Here is a 22,978-nt window from a genome sequence, read left to right on the forward strand (position 1 = left end):
TGGTGGCTGACTAAATACTTTTTTGTCCCATTGTATTGAGGCATAATCACAGAACCATCGAAAGCTTTGCTGAACCCCTTACCAAAGAATGCATATCTTTACACTTGTGCACAGTTCATCTATCAGCTCCAGATTCCAGGAAGCCAGCTACAAACTTTTATCCAGATGGTACAGAGTGCCTACTAGGCTCCATATTATTTTTCCATCCTCAGACCCTACTTCTTGGCGATGTGGTAAGAAGGAAGCCACACTTCTTCATACCTTCTGGGAGTGTGAGGTGATTCACCCCTTCAGGTCGAAAGTCTCGGAGTCCATATATAAAATTACTACAACAGAGGAACTCAGCCCCGCCGTATTTCTGCTACATCATTGTGGGATTCCCTTAAAATTATACAAACCCTCACTGATGAAATTTCTAATAGTTGCTTCTAAAGCCTGCATTCCAGACTGGTGGAAGACTTATTTGCCACCTACAAGTCCCCAGTAGATATCAGGTCAATGATCTGACTTCTTTCATGCATGAATCTTCCATGAAATTTTGAGCCACTTGGGTGGATTGGATGGACTTCCAAAAAACCGCTGAATATCGGGAGCTGATGACTGGTACACTCTAGGTTCAAAAAACCACCACTAGAACTACTCTCATAAAAATAATTTTAATCATAAATATTAAAAAGGAACATATGTAGTGTTCCTATCTTACAATTTCGTACATCAGATAAACATATATATACAAGTGCAAGTGTCGACCATGGTTAACCCACGCCTGAGCCAAGTTGTAGACAGTGGTTTATAGAGAGGGGGACAGATGTTAGTACGTCGCTGTCCGTCTGGTAGTTGTATAATGTACACTGTGCCTACCTCCTTGTTTGTAGATGTATATATAGATTATACTCCACTACTAAAGTATCTAACTCTCACTGTCCTTGTCAGCCTCCAGCAGGGATAACCACCACCAGAAAAGTGATAAAAGTGCAAACAGATGAACCATAGACAAACAAACAGTGGCAATGCGTTAGCTGTCCAGGGTTCTCATATTAGGCGTAAATTCCCTAATTAGGATTGCTGGATAATATTAGGTAGGAGCCTGGAGTTCCACTATGCTAATGGATCCCCCTGCTCTCCTGACGCGTTTCACCCCCCCTAACGCAGTAAAAAGGGGATCATCAGAGGATTTTTTTGTGTAAGTCACTTCCCATGAAAGGACACCTAGAAAGATGAATGAAAAAAATTGTAAGTATATAGATAATCATACAACTGCATTGTTTTAGGCACATATAGCTATATAGGTACACTCACAAGGGACCAGTCCTCTTAATTAGAGAGCTAATATAGGTGTTCCCTCTTAGTATGTAGTTACATAAGCGGACCATTCAAAAGTCCAGGATAAGGATGACGCTTATTCAGTAGTTGGTCCCTGCAGAGATATGTGGGAAGAAGTGGGCGAGTAATGCCGTATTATTACTGTACTCAGGCAAGGCTTCTCATACATATAAAGATAAATAAAGTCTGGATTTCTACCTGTATATATAGAGATGTAGTGGTATGGACCCTTTTGGTCAGTATATAGGCCGTTTGTTATCCACTATAAATTTTCCAGGAGACGTTTGGTCCTGTGCTAATAATAGGTTGTGAATTCGTCCCTCCTATAGGGATAATAAGATATATGATTATACACGTCCTCCGTTTGTTGTAGAGCGACACACATTTCATGTTTTTTATGTTAAATTACCTCTTGATAGGACCAGAGTGGGTTTCTCAACCTTCAAAGTACTCCGGGAATTAAAAGTATATATAGGTGACCTCCTTTCAGGCAGAAATTTTTAGGATATGACAGACAATATGTCCTGTAAAGGAATAGCATTATTGGTTTACCACCTTTCTTTTAGACCATACATGTGTGTGACTTACTGGTACTAGGGAGGTATACCTGTAAGGGCTGTCAGCGGTGTGTAGATAAAAAAACACCCTACCAAAGGGGGATAAAATGAGTCACCTCCTGCAATTCCTGCAAAAAAACAACATAACACATACTTGTAGTTCTGGTTTCACTATCAGCCCAAGCAGCATATTGGTACCATTTACATGTCTCTATATATATGACAGCTGCATTGTAGTCACTGTCCAAAACAGCAATAGTTTGCCCCTCCTCTCTCATATTGGCATAACAATGGCCAAGCTTGGAGCTGCATACTGTGGCAGGGGTCCCAAAATAATTCTTACGTGTATATGACCGTACATATATAATTATAAAACATATATATATCCAGTGCCACACCAGCTACTTTGTAAATACGGGTGTATGGCTACTAATTAAGGGGCCACTGTCTGCAGAAAAAGGAATCAGTGTACTGAACCTAATCCCCCTCTAATGACTGGTTAGAAAGCATACCTTAGTCCTGGAGCTCTACCAGTAAGGACTGTGCGTCCCGAGTGACACACACTCTAACACACTGGGAGCTCCCACTTGGTCCCTGCCGTCTCGGTCTGTGTCTGCTGCCTGGATCGCTAACCTGCATGCTCTGCAGGCCCTTTAATAATGGAGTCCCGGAGGTAAGTTTGCTACGTCCGAAAACCAGAAGTAGCACGTGGCCGGAAATGATGTAATGGCATTTTCATTCCCCTGTCACAGACTAGATCATGTGATACGTACTGGGCGGGGTTCAGGGAAACTACTTCCTCCAGTAATATCTGTAGTGTGGAACGCATATGCGTTCCACAGGCACAGCAGTGTTGGAAATGTGATGATATTACTATGGAACTTGCGTACAATGAGCGATGCATAACGCTGCATAGACGATCTATATATATATAGACATGTCATCAGTTTCTGGCTTATACTGCAGACCTGATCACATGATCTGTGCTAGATACATGCACAGATGTGTCATCCCTCTTAAGTATGCCAAGCATATATCTAGGGCTTTATAGAGGGGGTTGTAAAATATATATGTGCTAATGCTATCTATATTTGGGGGCATGCATATGATGTGTCATTCTTGGTGGTATGACCAACACATATAGACAGAGGGGGCTTATACTCTAAACGGTGTAGGAAAAACCCATATCAGGGGCAAATTGGTGCTTGCCATATCCAGGGCATTCATTCCTATATATGTATTAAATGAGGTCCCAGTTTCGTGGTGCTCATAACTCTCTAGAGGGATTCCTATCCACTATTCTCTAAAAACCACCTTTCTCCTGACAGTAAAAAAGGGGGTGGAAGGAGCATATAGGTGTATATATACCCTCCCTGAGAAAAGTTAAATTCTTGCCACCATATCCAAAATATAGATTTGTAATTTCTACATTCCAACATATAAGCGTAGATCTAAATACATGCATGTGCTCTTCCATTAGTGCAGTCTCAACAAAGATATATATTTATAAACCATGGTAAAGATGACCATGTGCGGGGCATATAGTAAATGCACAACGCTTGTGCCTATCAGTATCAATCTATTTTCCTAACAACCCTAAGAATGGGGGAGGGGGGTGGGGGTGTGGGGGGGGGGGCTATGGGGTTTAGATTGTTAGTAGGAACAGTTATGCGCCCCGGACGAAAGGGCTGGACTAGAGGCTAAATAAAGCTATGGAAACTTATGGTCTCATTGAGACCATCAGGGGAGACCGAATCCAGGAGGAAGGTCCATCTTGCCTCCCGCTGTAGTATTTTCCTATCCCAGTCTCCCTTCCTAGCAGGTTTAGGTATAACCTCTATTGCCTGGAATGAGATACTTTTTAAATCTCCTCCATGGGTATTGTTGACATGTCTGGCTATCGCTGTATCCCTTTTGTGTCGGATATCTCCTACGTGTTCTCCGATCCTGGTTCTTAATTGTCTTTTAGTCTTTCCCACATATCCCATGGGGCAAGTGCAGGTACAGAGATAGACCAATCCTTCAGTTTTGCAGTTTGCAAAGTCTGTAAGTCTGAATGTTCTGTTAGTTTTATGGTTCAAGAAGGTTTTTGACTGATTAATATAGCGGCAATAGGTACACTTCCCACATCTAAACGTACCTACTGGTCTTCTTTCCAGCCAGGTACCAGTGCCTTTAGGCACTGTAAAGTGACTATGGGTTAAATGATCCCTAATGGACTTTCCACTCCTAAAGGTAACACTTGGATAATCCGAGATTAGTTCACATATGTCAGGGTCGGCTTTAAGTATGGGCCAATGCCGTCTTATGATTTCCATCACTCTCCCATTTTGATCATCGTATGTGGCTATCAATCTCGTGATGTCTCTCACGTCCTCTTTTGGTTTGTGTTTAAGTAAATCTCTTCTATTTTTGTCCCTGGCATGGTGGTATGCCTGTTCTATAGTGACAGCTGGATAGCCCCTGTTATGAAAACGCTCTTTCATATTACGAGCCTGTATCTCAAACTCTCCAAGTGATGAGCAATTGCGTCTCAGGCGTAAAAATTGCCCTTTAGGAATGCCTTTCTTGAGTGGTATCGGATGGTGGCTTTCCCATCTAAGGAGACTGTTTGTCGCTGTTGGTTTTCTGTAGATGGATGTACTCAAAGTACCATCTCTGTTCTTGATTATTTTAACATCCAAAAATGCTAGACTGTCCCCCCCTATCTCATATGTGAACTTAAGTCCTAGATCATTGGTGTTAAGATGTCCCATAAATTGTAGGAAGAGGGGGACCCCCCCTGTCCACAGAATCAGGACGTCATCTATGTACCGCCCCCATAGATTAATGTGGGGACCATAGGTAGCATCCTCCTCTTTAAAGACATACCTATCCTCCCACCATCCAAGAAAAATATTGGCATACGTGGGGGCACAGGGGCTCCCCATGGCTGTACCCCTTGTCTGATGGAAAAACTTACCCCCAAAAAGGAAGTAATTGTGTGTCAATACAAATTGTAACATTTCAATCACAAACTTGTTATGCAGACTGAGGTGATTACCCCTTGTCGATAGGTAATGCCAGACTGCTTCCAGGCCTCTGTCATGAGGGATGCTACTGTACAGTTGTTCTACGTCTACAGATATCAATATGATCTCTGGTTCTAAGACAATTCCATCCAGTTTTGCTATTAAGTCATTGGTATCTCTGATATATGATGGTAAACTCACCACAAATGGACGAAGGATTTGATCTAAGTAGATGCTCGCATTTTGGCCTAGTGCGTCTATCCCAGAGACTATGGGACGACCTTTTAGGGGTGACAGGCCCTTATGAATTTTTGGGGTCGCATAGAAGGTGGCAATGACTGGGAATTTATGGAGAAGAAAGTCTGATTCTTTCTCCGAGATTAACTTCAAGTCTAAGGCTCTTTCCACGATGTTTCTCAACACTTCTAGATATTCATTTGTGGGATCTACGGGTAATGTCTCATAGGTGGTCATGTCCGACAATATCCTTTGACACATGATGGGGTAGGCGTCTGTGTCCATTATTACTATATTACCACCTTTGTCTGATGGTTTAATCGTGAGATTGTTGTTTTTTTCCAGTCCCATAAGTGCTTCCCATTCCCCTAGTGTTAGGTTTGGTTTGGTGGATCTTAATTTAGGTTGAATGGCGCACAGATCTTGGGTAACAAGTTTTGAAAAGATATCAAGACTGCTGCAATCTGTCACCGGGGGCATCCTAGTGCTTTTAGGTTTCAAGTTAGTAAATGGGCCTTTACCTGTCTGGTTACTATCTTCTGTGGATAGGTCTGCCAGCAATCTGACATCCTCTAGCATTTCCACAGGTATTCCCAATCTTGCACATTCTGCCTTATCGTTATGTTTGAAGAACTTCTTCCATCTAAGTTTCCTTAGAAATAGCTCCACATCTTTAACCCAATTAAACGGATCAAACCTAGTTGTTGGTACGAAGGATAGACCATAGCTTAATACACGTTTTTCTGTATCCGTAAGTACATGGTGTGACAGGTTAATTACCTGGTGTCCCGCAGGTTCCAATGGGGCTATCTTCTCTTTTGGCTTCGTTGTATCTGATTCCTTAGATTGTATGGGTCTCTGTCCCCTAAAAAAGAGGATGATGGTACTGGAGGGGCTAGTGACGGTGTTGGAGGTAACAGAGGGGCAGTGGAGCCCGTCTGATATGTTGGTGCAGTCTGCTGACCAGTCCCCTGTGCCGGCAAGCCAAAGAATGAGGGTAAGGTAGATCGAGGCTGCTCTTGATTCCATGATCTAGGTTTATAATTGGATCTATTCCAATTATTCCTATTTCTAAAGTTTTTCCTACCTCTACTCCTACTTCTATTCTGCTGGCCTTGGAGTTCCGCGTCAGAAAAGTCTGATGAGGAAAGGTCAGCTGACACTCCACCTGTGGGTGCCCCTCCGTTTTTATTACTACCTGAGAAATCTCCCAGATCTCTCAAGAAGTGTTTATGTTTTCTAGTCTTAAGATTCTGTTGATATTTATCAACTGCCAATTGAAGGGCTATTTCTTTATTATCAAAATCAGGGTCTCCCTTAAATTTAAGGGCTTCTTCCCTCAGTGTCTGGAGGTCTTTTGAAGATTTCTCTAGGGTAATTTTCTCCTCCTCCACCAGAATGGTCATTAGCCTTATAGACGAATTGGTCAGTTCCTCTTCCCACTTTTTAATCAGACTATCTGTCCTGGACCGTTCAGCAGGGATCAAATTGATCCTAAGCCCTCTAGGTACAATTCTCTGCTTAATGTATTGTTCAAGCGACTGTACCTCCCACCATGATTTAATGTTTAGTTTATATGCTACCAGGAGGTCCGAAAAAATATTTCTCAAAGTGTTTCTAGTACTATCTAGTCCTACTGGTGTCCTTTCTGAGAACACCTCATCAGCATCGTCCAGCCATTTTGTCGTATTGAGGGGTCCTGATAGGAAGCCCGCCATATAGATTTTCACAAAAACCCAAAAGGTAATATAGAGGTAGTTATTATGCGAAAAACCACCACTAGAACTACTCTCATAAAAATAATTTTAATCATAAATATTAAAAAGGAACATATGTAGTGTTCCTATCTTACAATTTCGTACATCAGATAAACATATATATACAAGTGCAAGTGTCGACCATGGTTAACCCACGCCTGAGCCAAGTTGTAGACAGTGGTTTATAGAGAGGGGGACAGATGTTAGTACGTCGCTGTCCGTCTGGTAGTTGTATAATGTACACTGTGCCTACCTCCTTGTTTGTAGATGTATATATAGATTATACTCCACTACTAAAGTATCTAACTCTCACTGTCCTTGTCAGCCTCCAGCAGGGATAACCACCACCAGAAAAGTGATAAAAGTGCAAACAGATGAACCATAGACAAACAAACAGTGGCAATGCGTTAGCTGTCCAGGGTTCTCATATTAGGCGTAAATTCCCTAATTAGGATTGCTGGATAATATTAGGTAGGAGCCTGGAGTTCCACTATGCTAATGGAACCCCCTGCTCTCCTGACGCGTTTCACCCCCCCTAACGCAGTAAAAAGGGGATCATCAGAGGATTTTTTTGTGTAAGTCACTTCCCATGAAAGGACACCTAGAAAGATGAATGAAAAAAATTGTAAGTATATAGATAATCATACAACTGCATTGTTTTAGGCACATATAGCTATATAGGTACACTCACAAGGGACCAGTCCTCTTAATTAGAGAGCTAATATAGGTGTTCCCTCTTAGTATGTAGTTACATAAGCGGACCATTCAAAAGTCCAGGATAAGGATGACGCTTATTCAGTAGTTGGTCCCTGCAGAGATATGTGGGAAGAAGTGGGCGAGTAATGCCGTATTATTACTGTACTCAGGCAAGGCTTCTCATACATATAAAGATAAATAAAGTCTGGATTTCTACCTGTATATATAGAGATGTAGTGGTATGGACCCTTTTGGTCAGTATATAGGCCGTTTGTTATCCACTATAAATTTTCCAGGAGACGTTTGGTCCTGTGCTAATAATAGGTTGTGAATTCGTCCCTCCTATAGGGATAATAAGATATATGATTATACACGTCCTCCGTTTGTTGTAGAGCGACACACATTTCATGTTTTTTATGTTAAATTACCTCTTGATAGGACCAGAGTGGGTTTCTCAACCTTCAAAGTACTCCGGGAATTAAAAGTATATATAGGTGACCTCCTTTCAGGCAGAAATTTTTAGGATATGACAGACAATATGTCCTGTAAAGGAATAGCATTATTGGTTTACCACCTTTCTTTTAGACCATACATGTGTGTGACTTACTGGTACTAGGGAGGTATACCTGTAAGGGCTGTCAGCGGTGTGTAGATAAAAAAACACCCTACCAAAGGGGGATAAAATGAGTCACCTCCTGCAATTCCTGCAAAAAAACAACATAACACATACTTGTAGTTCTGGTTTCACTATCAGCCCAAGCAGCATATTGGTACCATTTACATGTCTCTATATATATGACAGCTGCATTGTAGTCACTGTCCAAAACAGCAATAGTTTGCCCCTCCTCTCTCATATTGGCATAACAATGGCCAAGCTTGGAGCTGCATACTGTGGCAGGGGTCCCAAAATAATTCTTACGTGTATATGACCGTACATATATAATTATAAAACATATATATATCCAGTGCCACACCAGCTACTTTGTAAATACGGGTGTATGGCTACTAATTAAGGGGCCACTGTCTGCAGAAAAAGGAATCAGTGTACTGAACCTAATCCCCCTCTAATGACTGGTTAGAAAGCATACCTTAGTCCTGGAGCTCTACCAGTAAGGACTGTGCGTCCCGAGTGACACACACTCTAACACACTGGGAGCTCCCACTTGGTCCCTGCCGTCTCGGTCTGTGTCTGCTGCCTGGATCGCTAACCTGCATGCTCTGCAGGCCCTTTAATAATGGAGTCCCGGAGGTAAGTTTGCTACGTCCGAAAACCGGAAGTAGCACGTGGCCGGAAATGATGTAATGGCATTTTCATTCCCCTGTCACAGACTAGATCATGTGATACGTACTGGGCGGGGTTCAGGGAAACTACTTCCTCCAGTAATATCTGTAGTGTGGAACGCATATGCGTTCCACAGGCACAGCAGTGTTGGAAATGTGATGATATTACTATGGAACTTGCGTACAATGAGCGATGCATAACGCTGCATAGACGATCTATATATATATAGACATGTCATCAGTTTCTGGCTTATACTGCAGACCTGATCACATGATCTGTGCTAGATACATGCACAGATGTGTCATCCCTCTTAAGTATGCCAAGCATATATCTAGGGCTTTATAGAGGGGGTTGTAAAATATATATGTGCTAATGCTATCTATATTTGGGGGCATGCATATGATGTGTCATTCTTGGTGGTATGACCAACACATATAGACAGAGGGGGCTTATACTCTAAACGGTGTAGGAAAAACCCATATCAGGGGCAAATTGGTGCTTGCCATATCCAGGGCATTCATTCCTATATATGTATTAAATGAGGTCCCAGTTTCGTGGTGCTCATAACTCTCTAGAGGGATTCCTATCCACTATTCTCTAAAAACCACCTTTCTCCTGACAGTAAAAAAGGGGGTGGAAGGAGCATATAGGTGTATATATACCCTCCCTGAGAAAATGAGAGTCCATTAGGGATCATTGAACCCATAGTCACTTTACAGTGCCTAAAGGCACTGGTACCTGGCTGGAAAGAAGACCAGTAGGTACGTTTAGATGTGGGAAGTGTACCTATGCCGCTATATTAATCAGTCAAAAACCTTCTTGAACCATAAAACTAACAGAACATTCAGACTTAGAGACTTTGCAAACTGCAAAACTGAAGGATTGGTCTATCTCTGTACCTGCACTTGCCCCATGGGATATGTGGGAAAGACTAAAAGACAATTAAGAACCAGGATCGGAGAACATGTAGGAGATATCCGGCACAAAAGGGATACAGCGATAGCCAGACATGTCAACAATACCCATGGAGGAGATTTAAAAAGTATCTCATTCCAGGCAATAGAGGTTATACCTAAACCTGCTAGGAAGGGAGACTGGGATAGGAAAATACTACAGCGGGAGGCAAGATGGACCTTCCTCCTGGATTCGGTCTCCCCTGATGGTCTCAATGAGACCATAAGTTTCCATAGCTTTATTTAGCCTCTAGTCCAGCCCTTTCGTCCGGGGCGCATAACTGTTCCTACTAACAATCTAAACCCCATAGCCCCCCCCCCCCACACCCCCACCCCCCTCCCCCATTCTTAGGGTTGTTAGGAAAATAGATTGATACTGATAGGCACAAGCGTTGTGCATTTACTATATGCCCCGCACATGGTCATCTTTACCATGGTTTATAAATATATATCTTTGTTGAGACTGCACTAATGGAAGAGCACATGCATGTATTTAGATCTACGCTTATATGTTGGAATGTAGAAATTACAAATCTATATTTTGGATATGGTGGCAAGAATTTAACTTTTCTCAGGGAGGGTATATATACACCTATATGCTCCTTCCACCCCCTTTTTTACTGTCAGGAGAAAGGTGGTTTTTAGAGAATAGTGGATAGGAATCCCTCTAGAGAGTTATGAGCACCACGAAACTGGGACCTCATTTAATACATATATAGGAATGAATGCCCTGGATATGGCAAGCACCAATTTGCCCCTGATATGGGTTTTTCCTACACCGTTTAGAGTATAAGCCCCCTCTGTCTATATGTGTTGGTCATACCACCAAGAATGACACATCATATGCATGCCCCCAAATATAGATAGCATTAGCACATATATATTTTACAACCCCCTCTATAAAGCCCTAGATATATGCTTGGCATACTTAAGAGGGATGACACATCTGTGCATGTATCTAGCACAGATCATGTGATCAGGTCTGCAGTATAAGCCAGAAACTGATGACATGTCTATATATATATATAGATCGTCTATGCAGCGTTATGCATCGCTCATTGTACGCAAGTTCCATAGTAATATCATCACATTTCCAACACTGCTGTGCCTGTGGAACGCATATGCGTTCCACACTACAGATATTACTGGAGGAAGTAGTTTCCCTGAACCCCGCCCAGTACGTATCACATGATCTAGTCTGTGACAGGGGAATGAAAATGCCATTACATCATTTCCGGCCACGTGCTACTTCCGGTTTTCGGACGTAGCAAACTTACCTCCGGGACTCCATTATTAAAGGGCCTGCAGAGCATGCAGGTTAGCGATCCAGGCAGCAGACACAGACCGAGACGGCAGGGACCAAGTGGGAGCTCCCAGTGTGTTAGAGTGTGTGTCACTCGGGACGTACAGTCCTTACTGGTAGAGCTCCAGGACTAAGGTATGCTTTCTAACCAGTCATTAGAGGGGGATTAGGTTCAGTACACTGATTCCTTTTTCTGCAGACAGTGGCCCCTTAATTAGTAGCCATACACCCGTATTTACAAAGTAGCTGGTGTGGCACTGGATATATATATGTTTTATAATTATATATGTACGGTCATATACACGTAAGAATTATTTTGGGACCCCTGCCACAGTATGCAGCTCCAAGCTTGGCCATTGTTATGCCAATATGAGAGAGGAGGGGCAAACTATTGCTGTTTTGGACAGTGACTACAATGCAGCTGTCATATATATAGAGACATGTAAATGGTACCAATATGCTGCTTGGGCTGATAGTGAAACCAGAACTACAAGTATGTGTTATGTTGTTTTTTTGCAGGAATTGCAGGTGACTCATTTTATCCCCCTTTGGTAGGGTGTTTTTTTATCTACACACCGCTGACAGCCCTTACAGGTATACCTCCCTAGTACCAGTAAGTCACACACATGTATGGTCTAAAAGAAAGGTGGTAAACCAATAATGCTATTCCTTTACAGGACATATTGTCTGTCATATCCTAAAAATTTCTGCCTGAAAGGAGGTCACCTATATATACTTTTAATTCCCGGAGTACTTTGAAGGTTGAGAAACCCACTCTGGTCCTATCAAGAGGTAATTTAACATAAAAAACATGAAATGTGTGTCGCTCTACAACAAACGGAGGACGTGTATAATCATATATCTTATTATCCCTATAGGAGGGACGAATTCACAACCTATTATTAGCACAGGACCAAACGTCTCCTGGAAAATTTATAGTGGATAACAAACGGCCTATATACTGACCAAAAGGGTCCATACCACTACATCTCTATATATACAGGTAGAAATCCAGACTTTATTTATCTTTATATGTATGAGAAGCCTTGCCTGAGTACAGTAATAATACGGCATTACTCGCCCACTTCTTCCCACATATCTCTGCAGGGACCAACTACTGAATAAGCGTCATCCTTATCCTGGACTTTTGAATGGTCCGCTTATGTAACTACATACTAAGAGGGAACACCTATATTAGCTCTCTAATTAAGAGGACTGGTCCCTTGTGAGTGTACCTATATAGCTATATGTGCCTAAAACAATGCAGTTGTATGATTATCTATATACTTACAATTTTTTTCATTCATCTTTCTAGGTGTCCTTTCATGGGAAGTGACTTACACAAAAAAATCCTCTGATGATCCCCTTTTTACTGCGTTAGGGGGGGTGAAACGCGTCAGGAGAGCAGGGGGTTCCATTAGCATAGTGGAACTCCAGGCTCCTACCTAATATTATCCAGCAATCCTAATTAGGGAATTTACGCCTAATATGAGAACCCTGGACAGCTAACGCATTGCCACTGTTTGTTTGTCTATGGTTCATCTGTTTGCACTTTTATCACTTTTCTGGTGGTGGTTATCCCTGCTGGAGGCTGACAAGGACAGTGAGAGTTAGATACTTTAGTAGTGGAGTATAATCTATATATACATCTACAAACAAGGAGGTAGGCACAGTGTACATTATACAACTACCAGACGGACAGCGACGTACTAACATCTGTCCCCCTCTCTATAAACCACTGTCTACAACTTGGCTCAGGCGTGGGTTAACCATGGTCGACACTTGCACTTGTATATATATGTTTATCTGATGTACGAAATTGTAAGATAGGAACACTACATATGTTCCTTTTTAATATTTATGATTAAAATTATTTTTATGAGAGTAGTTCTAGTGGTGTTTTTTCGCATAATAACTACCTCTATATTACCTTTTGGGTTTTTGTGAAAATCTATATGGCGGGCTTCCTATCAGGACCCCTCAATACGACAAAATGGCTGGACGATGCTGATGAGGTGTTCTCAGAAAGGACACCAGTAGGACTAGATAGTACTAGAAACACTTTGAGAAATATTTTTTCGGACCTCCTGGTAGCATATAAACTAAACATTAAATCATGGTGGGAGGTACAGTCGCTTGAACAATACATTAAGCAGAGAATTGTACCTAGAGGGCTTAGGATCAATTTGATCCCTGCTGAACGGTCCAGGACAGATAGTCTGATTAAAAAGTGGGAAGAGGAACTGACCAATTCGTCTATAAGGCTAATGACCATTCTGGTGGAGGAGGAGAAAATTACCCTAGAGAAATCTTCAAAAGACCTCCAGACACTGAGGGAAGAAGCCCTTAAATTTAAGGGAGACCCTGATTTTGATAATAAAGAAATAGCCCTTCAATTGGCAGTTGATAAATATCAACAGAATCTTAAGACTAGAAAACATAAACACTTCTTGAGAGATCTGGGAGATTTCTCAGGTAGTAATAAAAACGGAGGGGCACCCACAGGTGGAGTGTCAGCTGACCTTTCCTCATCAGACTTTTCTGACGCGGAACTCCAAGGCCAGCAGAATAGAAGTAGGAGTAGAGGTAGGAAAAACTTTAGAAATAGGAATAATTGGAATAGATCCAATTATAAACCTAGATCATGGAATCAAGAGCAGCCTCGATCTACCTTACCCTCATTCTTTGGCTTGCCGGCACAGGGGACTGGTCAGCAGACTGCACCAACATATCAGACGGGCTCCACTGCCCCTCTGTTACCTCCAACATCGTCACTAGCCCCTCCAGTACCATCATCCTCTTTTTTAGGGGACAGAGACCCATACAATCTAAGGAATCAGATACAACGAAGCCAAAAGAGAAGATAGCCCCATTGGAACCTGCGGGACACCAGGTAATTAACCTGTCACACCATGTACTTACGGATACAGAAAAACGTGTATTAAGCTATGGTCTATCCTTCGTACCAACAACTAGGTTTGATCCGTTTAATTGGGTTAAAGATGTGGAGCTATTTCTAAGGAAACTTAGATGGAAGAAGTTCTTCAAACATAACGATAAGGCAGAATGTGCAAGATTGGGAATACCTGTGGAAATGCTAGAGGATTATTATTATTATTATTATTATTATTTATTATTATAGCGCCATTTATTCCATGGCGCTTTACAAGTGAAAGAGGGTATACGTACAACAATCATTAACAGTACAAGACAGACTGGTATAGGAGGAGAGAGGACCCTGCCCGCGAGGGCTCACAGTCTACAGGGAATGGGTGATGGTACAATAGGTGAGGACAGAGCTGGTTGCGCAGTGGTCTACTGGGCTGAGGGCTATTGTAGGTTGTAGGCTTGTTGGAAGAGGTGGGTCTTGAGGTTCCTCTTGAAGCTTTCCACGGTAGGGGAGAGTCTGATGTGCTGAGGTAGAGCGTTCCAGAGTATGGGGGATGCACGGGAGAAATCTTGTACACGATTGTGGGAAGAGGAAATAAGAGAGGAGCAGAGAAGGAGATCTTGTGAGGATCTAAGGTTGCGTGCAGGTAGGTACTGGGAGACTAGGTCACAGATGTAGGGAGGAGACAGGTTGTGCATGGCTTTGTATGTCATGGTTAATGTTTTGAACTGGAGTCGTTGGGCGATGGGAAGCCAGTGAAGGGATTGGCAGAGTGGCGAGGCTGGGGAGTAGCGAGGGGAGAGGTGGATTAAGCGGGCTGCAGAGTTTAGGATATATTGGAGGGGTGCAAGAGTGTTGGAAGGGAGGCCAGAGAGCAGGAGGTTGCAGTAGTCGAGGCGGGAGATGATGAGGGCATGCACTAATGTTTTTGAAGATTCTTGGTTAAGAAAAGCACGGATCCGGGAGATATTTTTGAGTTGTAATCGGCATGAGTTGAAGAGGGCTTGGATGTGTGGCTTGAAGGATAGAGCAGAGTCGAGGGTTACTCCAAGGCAACGAGCTTGTGAGACTGGGGTGAGTGAGCAACCATCAAGTTTGATGTAAAGGCTTGTTGGAGGAGGTGAGTGAGGAGGAGGAAAGACAATAAACTCTGTTTTGTCCATGTTAAGTTTTAGGAATCGTGCAGAGAAGAAGGATGAAATAGCAGACAAACATTGTGGTATTTTGGTTAGTAGAGAGGTAATGTCAGGTCCAGAGAGGTAGATCTGTGTGTCATCGGCATAGAGATGATACTGGAAGCCGTGGGACTCTATGAGCTGTCCCAAGCCGAAGGTATAGATGGAGAACAGCAGGGGTCCAAGAACTGAGCCTTGAGGGACACCGACAGATAGGGGGCGAGCTGAGGAAGTGGTGTGAGAATGGGAGACGCTGAAAGTTCGGTCGGTTAGGTATGAGGAGATCCAAGATAGGGCCAAGTCTGTGATGCCCAGAGATGAGAGAATCTGTAGTAGGAGGGAATGGTCTACTGTGTCGAAGGCAGAGGACAGGTCCAGGAGGAGGAGGATAGAGTAGTGTCGCTTGGCTTTGGCGGTTAGTAGATCATTGGTGACTTTGGTTAGGGCAGTTTCGGTAGAATGATGTGGTCGGAAGCCAGATTGAAGCCGGTCAAAGAGGGAGCAGGAGGAGAGGTATGAGGACAATTCAAGATGGACATGCTGTTCCAGTAGTTTTGAGGCATAGGGGAGAAGGGATATGGGGCGATAGTTTGACACAGAGGATGGGTCAAGGGAGGGCTTTTTGAGGATGGGTGTAATAGAGGCATGTTTAAAGCATGAAGGGAATACACCACTTGCTAGTGATAGGTTGAAGAGATGGGTTAGGGCTGGGATGAGGACTGCGGTGATGTTGGGGATGAGGTGCGATGGGAGCGGGTCCAGTGCACAGGTGGTTAGATGTGATCTTGAGAGTAGAGTGGAGAGATTGTTTTCTGTCATGGTGGAGAAGCTGGATTTGGAGGAAGAGGGATGAGTAGCTATGATGAGGGGCTGTGGTGATTGTGGGCCAAAGCTTGCTCTGATGTTGTCAATCTTCCGCTTGAAGAAAGAGGCAAAGTCTTCAGCTGAGATGAGAGGAGAGGGAGGTGGTGCCGGAGGACGGAGGAGAGAATTGAAAGTGTTGAATAGCTGTTTAGGGTTGTGAGAGAGAGAAGATATGAGGGATGAGAAGTAGGTTTGTTTTGCAGCAGTGAGTGTGGACTTGAAAGTGGTGAGGGACTCTTTATATGCAATGAAGTGCTCAGTGGAATGAGACCTCTTCCATCTGCGCTCAGCAATTCTGGAAGCCCGTCTAAGTTCTTTAGTCTGCCTTGTGTGCCAGGGTTGCCTGTTGATTGTGCGGGTTTTGGTGTGTGTGAGGGGGGCAGCTGATTCGAGAGCTGCAGAGATTGTAGTGTTGTATAAAGTTGCAGCAGCATCTGCATCATGTAGAAATGCAATGTCTGTGAGGGGGAGAAGGGACTGAGAAAGGGCGTGTAAATCAATGTGTTTGATATTTCTGCGAGGGTATGAAAATTTGTGGAGGGGGGGTTGCATACTTGGAGAAGAGAGGGAAGAGAATGTGAGTAGGTTGTGGTCAGACAGGGGGAGAGGTGAGTTAGAGAGGTTAGATAGGGAACAGAGGCGAGTGAAGATGAGGTCCAGCGTGTGGCCATCTTTGTGAGTAGCTGCAGAAGACCATTGGGTGAGGATGTCAGATTGCTGGCAGACCTATCCACAGAAGATAGTAACCAGACAGGTAAAGGCCCATTTACTAACTTGAAACCTAAAAGCACTAGGATGCCCCCGGTGACAGATTGCAGCAGTCTTGATATCTTTTCAAAACTTGTTACCCAAGATCTGTGCGCCATTCAACCTAAATTAAGATCCACCAAACCAAACCTAACACTAGGGGAATGGGAAGCACTTATGGGACTGGAAAAAAACAACAATCTCACGATTAAACCATCAGACAAAGGTGGTAATATAGTAATAATGGACACAGACGCCTACCCCATCATGTGTCAAAGGATATTGTCGGACATGACCACCTATGAGACATTACCCGTAGATCCCACAAATGAATATCTAGAAGTGTTGAGAAACATCGTGGAAAGAGCCTTAGACTTGAAGTTAATCTCGGAGAAAGAATCAGACTTTCTTCTCCCTAAATTCCCAGTCATTGCCACCTTCTATGCGACCCCAAAAATTCATAAGGGCCTGTCACCCCTAAAAGGTCGTCCCATAGTCTCTGGGATAGACGCACTAGGCCAAAATGCGAGCATCTACTTAGATCAAATCCTTCGTCCATTTGTGGTGAGTTTACCATCATATATCAGAGATACCAATGACTTAATAGCAAAACTGGATGGAATTGTCTTAGAACCAGAGACCATATTGATATCTGTAGACGTAGAACAACTGTACAGTAGCATCCCTCATGACAGAGGCCTGGAAGCAGTCTGGCATTACCTATCGACAAGGGGTAATCACCTCAGTCTGCATAACAAGTTTGTGATTGAAATGTTACAATTTGTATTGACACACAATTACTTCCTTTTTGGGGGTAAGTTTTTCCATCAGACAAGGGGTACAGCCATGGGGAGCCCCTGTGCCCCCACGTATGCCAATATTTTTCTTGGATGGTGGGAGGATAGGTATGTCTTTAAAGAGGAGGATGCTACCTATGGTCCCCACATTAATCTATGGGGGGCGGTACATAGATGACGTCCTGATTCTGTGGACAGGGGGGGTCCCCCTCTTCCTACAATTTATGGGACATCTTAACACCAATGATCTAGGACTTAAGTTCACATATGAGATAGGGGGTGCCAGTCTAGCATTTTTGGATGTTAAAATAATCAAGAACAGAGATGGTACTTTGAGTACATCCATCTACAGAAAACCAACAGCGACAAACAGTCTCCTTAGATGGGAAAGCCACCATCCGATACCACTCAAGAAAGGCATTCCTAAAGGGCAATTTTTACGCCTGAGACGCAATTGCTCATCACTTGGAGAGTTTGAGATACAGGCTCGTAATATGAAAGAGCGTTTTCATAACAGGGGCTATCCAGCTGTCACTATAGAACAGGCATACCACCATGCCAGGGACAAAAATAGAAGAGATTTACTTAAACACAAACCAAAAGAGGACGTGAGAGACATCACGAGATTGATAGCCACATACGATGATCAAAATGGGAGAGTGATGGAAATCATAAGACGGCATTGGCCCATACTTAAAGCCGACCCTGACATATGTGAACTAATCTCGGATTATCCAAGTGTTACCTTTAGGAGAGGAAAGTCCATTAGGGATCATTTAACCCATAGTCACTTTACAGTGCCTAAAGGCACTGGTACCTGGCTGGAAAGAAGACCAGTAGGTACGTTTAGATGTGGGAAGTGTACCTATTGCCGCTATATTAATCAGTCAAAAACCTTCTTGAACCATAAAACTAACAGAACATTCAGACTTAGAGACTTTGCAAACTGCAAAACTGAAGGATTGGTCTATCTCTGTACCTGCACTTGCCCCATGGGATATGTGGGAAAGACTAAAAGACAATTAAGAACCAGGATCGGAGAACACGTAGGAGATATCCGGCACAAAAGGGATACAGCGATAGCCAGACATGTCAACAATACCCATGGAGGAGATTTAAAAAGTATCTCATTCCAGGCAATAGAGGTTATACCTAAACCTGCTAGGAAGGGAGACTGGGATAGGAAAATACTACAGCGGGAGGCAAGATGGACCTTCCTCCTGGATTCGGTCTCCCCTGATGGTCTCAATGAGACCATAAGTTTCCATAGCTTTATTTAGCCTCTAGTCCAGCCCTTTCGTCCGGGGCGCATAACTGTTCCTACTAACAATCTAAACCCCATAGCCCCCCCCCCCCACACCCCCACCCCCCTCCCCCATTCTTAGGGTTGTTAGGAAAATAGATTGATACTGATAGGCACAAGCGTTGTGCATTTACTATATGCCCCGCACATGGTCATCTTTACCATGGTTTATAAATATATATCTTTGTTGAGACTGCACTAATGGAAGAGCACATGCATGTATTTAGATCTACGCTTATATGTTGGAATGTAGAAATTACAAATCTATATTTTGGATATCGTGGCAAGAATTTAACTTTTCTCAGGGAGGGTATATATACACCTATATGCTCCTTCCACCCCCTTTTTTACTGTCAGGAGAAAGGTGGTTTTTAGAGAATAGTGGATAGGAATCCCTCTAGAGAGTTATGAGCACCACGAAACTGGGACCTCATTTAATACATATATAGGAATGAATGCCCTGGATATGGCAAGCACCAATTTGCCCCTGATATGGGTTTTTCCTACACCGTTTAGAGTATAAGCCCCCTCTGTCTATATGTGTTGGTCATACCACCAAGAATGACACATCATATGCATGCCCCCAAATATAGATAGCATTAGCACATATATATTTTACAACCCCCTCTATAAAGCCCTAGATATATGCTTGGCATACTTAAGAGGGATGACACATCTGTGCATGTATCTAGCACAGATCATGTGATCAGGTCTGCAGTATAAGCCAGAAACTGATGACATGTCTATATATATATAGATCGTCTATGCAGCGTTATGCATCGCTCATTGTACGCAAGTTCCATAGTAATATCATCACATTTCCAACACTGCTGTGCCTGTGGAACGCATATGCGTTCCACACTACAGATATTACTGGAGGAAGTAGTTTCCCTGAACCCCGCCCAGTACGTATCACATGATCTAGTCTGTGACAGGGGAATGAAAATGCCATTACATCATTTCCGGCCACGTGCTACTTCCGGTTTTCGGACGTAGCAAACTTACCTCCGGGACTCCATTATTAAAGGGCCTGCAGAGCATGCAGGTTAGCGATCCAGGCAGCAGACACAGACCGAGACGGCAGGGACCAAGTGGGAGCTCCCAGTGTGTTAGAGTGTGTGTCACTCGGGACGCACAGTCCTTACTGGTAGAGCTCCAGGACTAAGGTATGCTTTCTAACCAGTCATTAGAGGGGGATTAGGTTCAGTACACTGATTCCTTTTTCTGCAGACAGTGGCCCCTTAATTAGTAGCCATACACCCGTATTTACAAAGTAGCTGGTGTGGCACTGGATATATATATGTTTTATAATTATATATGTACGGTCATATACACGTAAGAATTATTTTGGGACCCCTGCCACAGTATGCAGCTCCAAGCTTGGCCATTGTTATGCCAATATGAGAGAGGAGGGGCAAACTATTGCTGTTTTGGACAGTGACTACAATGCAGCTGTCATATATATAGAGACATGTAAATGGTACCAATATGCTGCTTGGGCTGATAGTGAAACCAGAACTACAAGTATGTGTTATGTTGTTTTTTTGCAGGAATTGCAGGAGGTGACTCATTTTATCCCCCTTTGGTAGGGTGTTTTTTTATCTACACACCGCTGACAGCCCTTACAGGTATACCTCCCTAGTACCAGTAAGTCACACACATGTATGGTCTAAAAGAAAGGTGGTAAACCAATAATGCTATTCCTTTACAGGACATATTGTCTGTCATATCCTAAAAATTTCTGCCTGAAAGGAGGTCACCTATATATACTTTTAATTCCCGGAGTACTTTGAAGGTTGAGAAACCCACTCTGGTCCTATCAAGAGGTAATTTAACATAAAAAACATGAAATGTGTGTCGCTCTACAACAAACGGAGGACGTGTATAATCATATATCTTATTATCCCTATAGGAGGGACGAATTCACAACCTATTATTAGCACAGGACCAAACGTCTCCTGGAAAATTTATAGTGGATAACAAACGGCCTATATACTGACCAAAAGGGTCCATACCACTACATCTCTATATATACAGGTAGAAATCCAGACTTTATTTATCTTTATATGTATGAGAAGCCTTGCCTGAGTACAGTAATAATACGGCATTACTCGCCCACTTCTTCCCACATATCTCTGCAGGGACCAACTACTGAATAAGCGTCATCCTTATCCTGGACTTTTGAATGGTCCGCTTATGTAACTACATACTAAGAGGGAACACCTATATTAGCTCTCTAATTAAGAGGACTGGTCCCTTGTGAGTGTACCTATATAGCTATATGTGCCTAAAACAATGCAGTTGTATGATTATCTATATACTTACAATTTTTTTCATTCATCTTTCTAGGTGTCCTTTCATGGGAAGTGACTTACACAAAAAAATCCTCTGATGATCCCCTTTTTACTGCGTTAGGGGGGGTGAAACGCGTCAGGAGAGCAGGGGGTTCCATTAGCATAGTGGAACTCCAGGCTCCTACCTAATATTATCCAGCAATCCTAATTAGGGAATTTACGCCTAATATGAGAACCCTGGACAGCTAACGCATTGCCACTGTTTGTTTGTCTATGGTTCATCTGTTTGCACTTTTATCACTTTTCTGGTGGTGGTTATCCCTGCTGGAGGCTGACAAGGACAGTGAGAGTTAGATACTTTAGTAGTGGAGTATAATCTATATATACATCTACAAACAAGGAGGTAGGCACAGTGTACATTATACAACTACCAGACGGACAGCGACGTACTAACATCTGTCCCCCTCTCTATAAACCACTGTCTACAACTTGGCTCAGGCGTGGGTTAACCATGGTCGACACTTGCACTTGTATATATATGTTTATCTGATGTACGAAATTGTAAGATAGGAACACTACATATGTTCCTTTTTAATATTTATGATTAAAATTATTTTTATGAGAGTAGTTCTAGTGGTGGTTTTTCGCATAATAACTACCTCTATATTACCTTTTGGGTTTTTGTGACACTCTAGGTTCAACCACTCGAATTATCTTCTCACTACGGGAACGCTTATCTTTGCCACGGGGGTTCAGGTGTAGTCACGTTGAGTTAAACCTTAGTTTACTTTACATGGTTCTCCATATCTTCACACTTGAGTTCAAAATATTCAATCCTTACCGCATGATCCTGCATCTGCTCCTTATCTGACTCCAATGCATCTGTGGTATTGTCTTTTCCAGATCTGCTGTGCATTGGGAGATGCTCTTCAGCTAACTTGTGAAGCTCTCCACTGCAGCTGAAAGGTCCACCTTGAAAATAGTCTGGATGGATCTTAGGAGGTCTTCTGCTGCCATTGGACTTAATTGAGCCGAGGAGCTGTCAGAGGCCACTGGCTGAGTGGAGCAGTCAGTGTCTGCTGCCTGATAGGGAGATGGCGCCGGCGCCATTACAGCAGGATCGGGGTTTGCACATGCCGAGAAATGCTATGTTATAGGGCACGATATTGTCTTGTCAGCAGTCCTCTTGTTTATACGAGTCATTCCTGGTGGCAGAGGTGAGTAACTTCTTAAATAATAGCATGGATGGTGGCGGATATAAGCGATAGCTTGTGCCTGAGCCGCAAAGCTCTGAAGACATGTCCTCCTCAGTCGAGTTTCCATTTGCATTTTATTTATTTGTTTTGAGCCTAATAATTGGTTAAAAAACTTTGTTTGCAACTCTATAAAGGCTAGTCACGTAAAGGATAAACTGTATAATTAACATTGTTCAGTATTGATTGGAGCGTGTTATACTGACAATAAATACTTAAATCTTAGTTGAGGTAAATACTGATACAGAACAGAAACATCAATAACCTCAAAAGGTCAGCATTATTGGATCTTAATGAAAAGAACTAATAATCCCTCCTGTGTAAACCTAAAGGTTAGTAGAATAATCCTATGTGTAAATCTTTCGTGTTCATCCATTTCTAATCCAAGTAAAATATATATTTGTCCCGTGTTAGCCAGTAGAGATAAAAAATTGTTTAAAAGAACTGAAGTCCTCAGTGGTTGATACCTTTTAATGGCTAACTGAAAATATGGTAATAATTGCAAGCTTTCGAGACTACTCAGGTCTCTTCATCAG

The 22,978-nt window shown here is 42.8% G+C and overlaps 4 long non-coding RNA genes across 4 annotated transcripts; 2 read left to right on the plus strand and 2 right to left on the minus strand.

Moving 5' to 3' along the window:
* Window positions 1-584: 584 nt before the first annotated feature.
* On the minus strand, window positions 585-2,671 carry LOC142296858 (uncharacterized). The gene is made up of 6 exons (XR_012751714.1): window positions 2,393-2,671; window positions 1,931-2,008; window positions 1,733-1,847; window positions 1,522-1,646; window positions 1,300-1,417; window positions 585-1,209 (listed from the first exon to the last, which is right to left on the minus strand). It is a non-coding gene; the product is annotated as an uncharacterized LOC142296858 (long non-coding RNA).
* Window positions 2,672-6,925: 4,254 nt separating this feature from the next.
* LOC142295554 (uncharacterized) lies at window positions 6,926-8,835 on the minus strand. Its single transcript, XR_012751488.1, has 6 exons — window positions 8,670-8,835; window positions 8,208-8,285; window positions 8,010-8,124; window positions 7,799-7,923; window positions 7,577-7,694; window positions 6,926-7,486 (listed from the first exon to the last, which is right to left on the minus strand). It is a non-coding gene; the product is annotated as an uncharacterized LOC142295554 (long non-coding RNA).
* A 2,813-nt stretch (window positions 8,836-11,648) lies between these two features.
* LOC142295555 (uncharacterized) lies at window positions 11,649-12,998 on the plus strand. Its single transcript, XR_012751489.1, has 5 exons — window positions 11,649-11,713; window positions 11,797-11,911; window positions 11,998-12,122; window positions 12,227-12,344; window positions 12,435-12,998. It is a non-coding gene; the product is annotated as an uncharacterized LOC142295555 (long non-coding RNA).
* Window positions 12,999-19,895: 6,897 nt separating this feature from the next.
* LOC142295556 (uncharacterized) lies at window positions 19,896-21,805 on the plus strand. The gene is made up of 6 exons (XR_012751490.1): window positions 19,896-20,061; window positions 20,446-20,523; window positions 20,607-20,721; window positions 20,808-20,932; window positions 21,037-21,154; window positions 21,245-21,805. It is a non-coding gene; the product is annotated as an uncharacterized LOC142295556 (long non-coding RNA).
* Window positions 21,806-22,978: the final 1,173 nt, after the last annotated feature.

Source organism: Anomaloglossus baeobatrachus, chromosome 3, assembly GCF_048569485.1.
Source record: "Anomaloglossus baeobatrachus isolate aAnoBae1 chromosome 3, aAnoBae1.hap1, whole genome shotgun sequence".
Lineage (NCBI taxonomy): Eukaryota > Metazoa > Chordata > Amphibia > Anura > Aromobatidae > Anomaloglossus > Anomaloglossus baeobatrachus.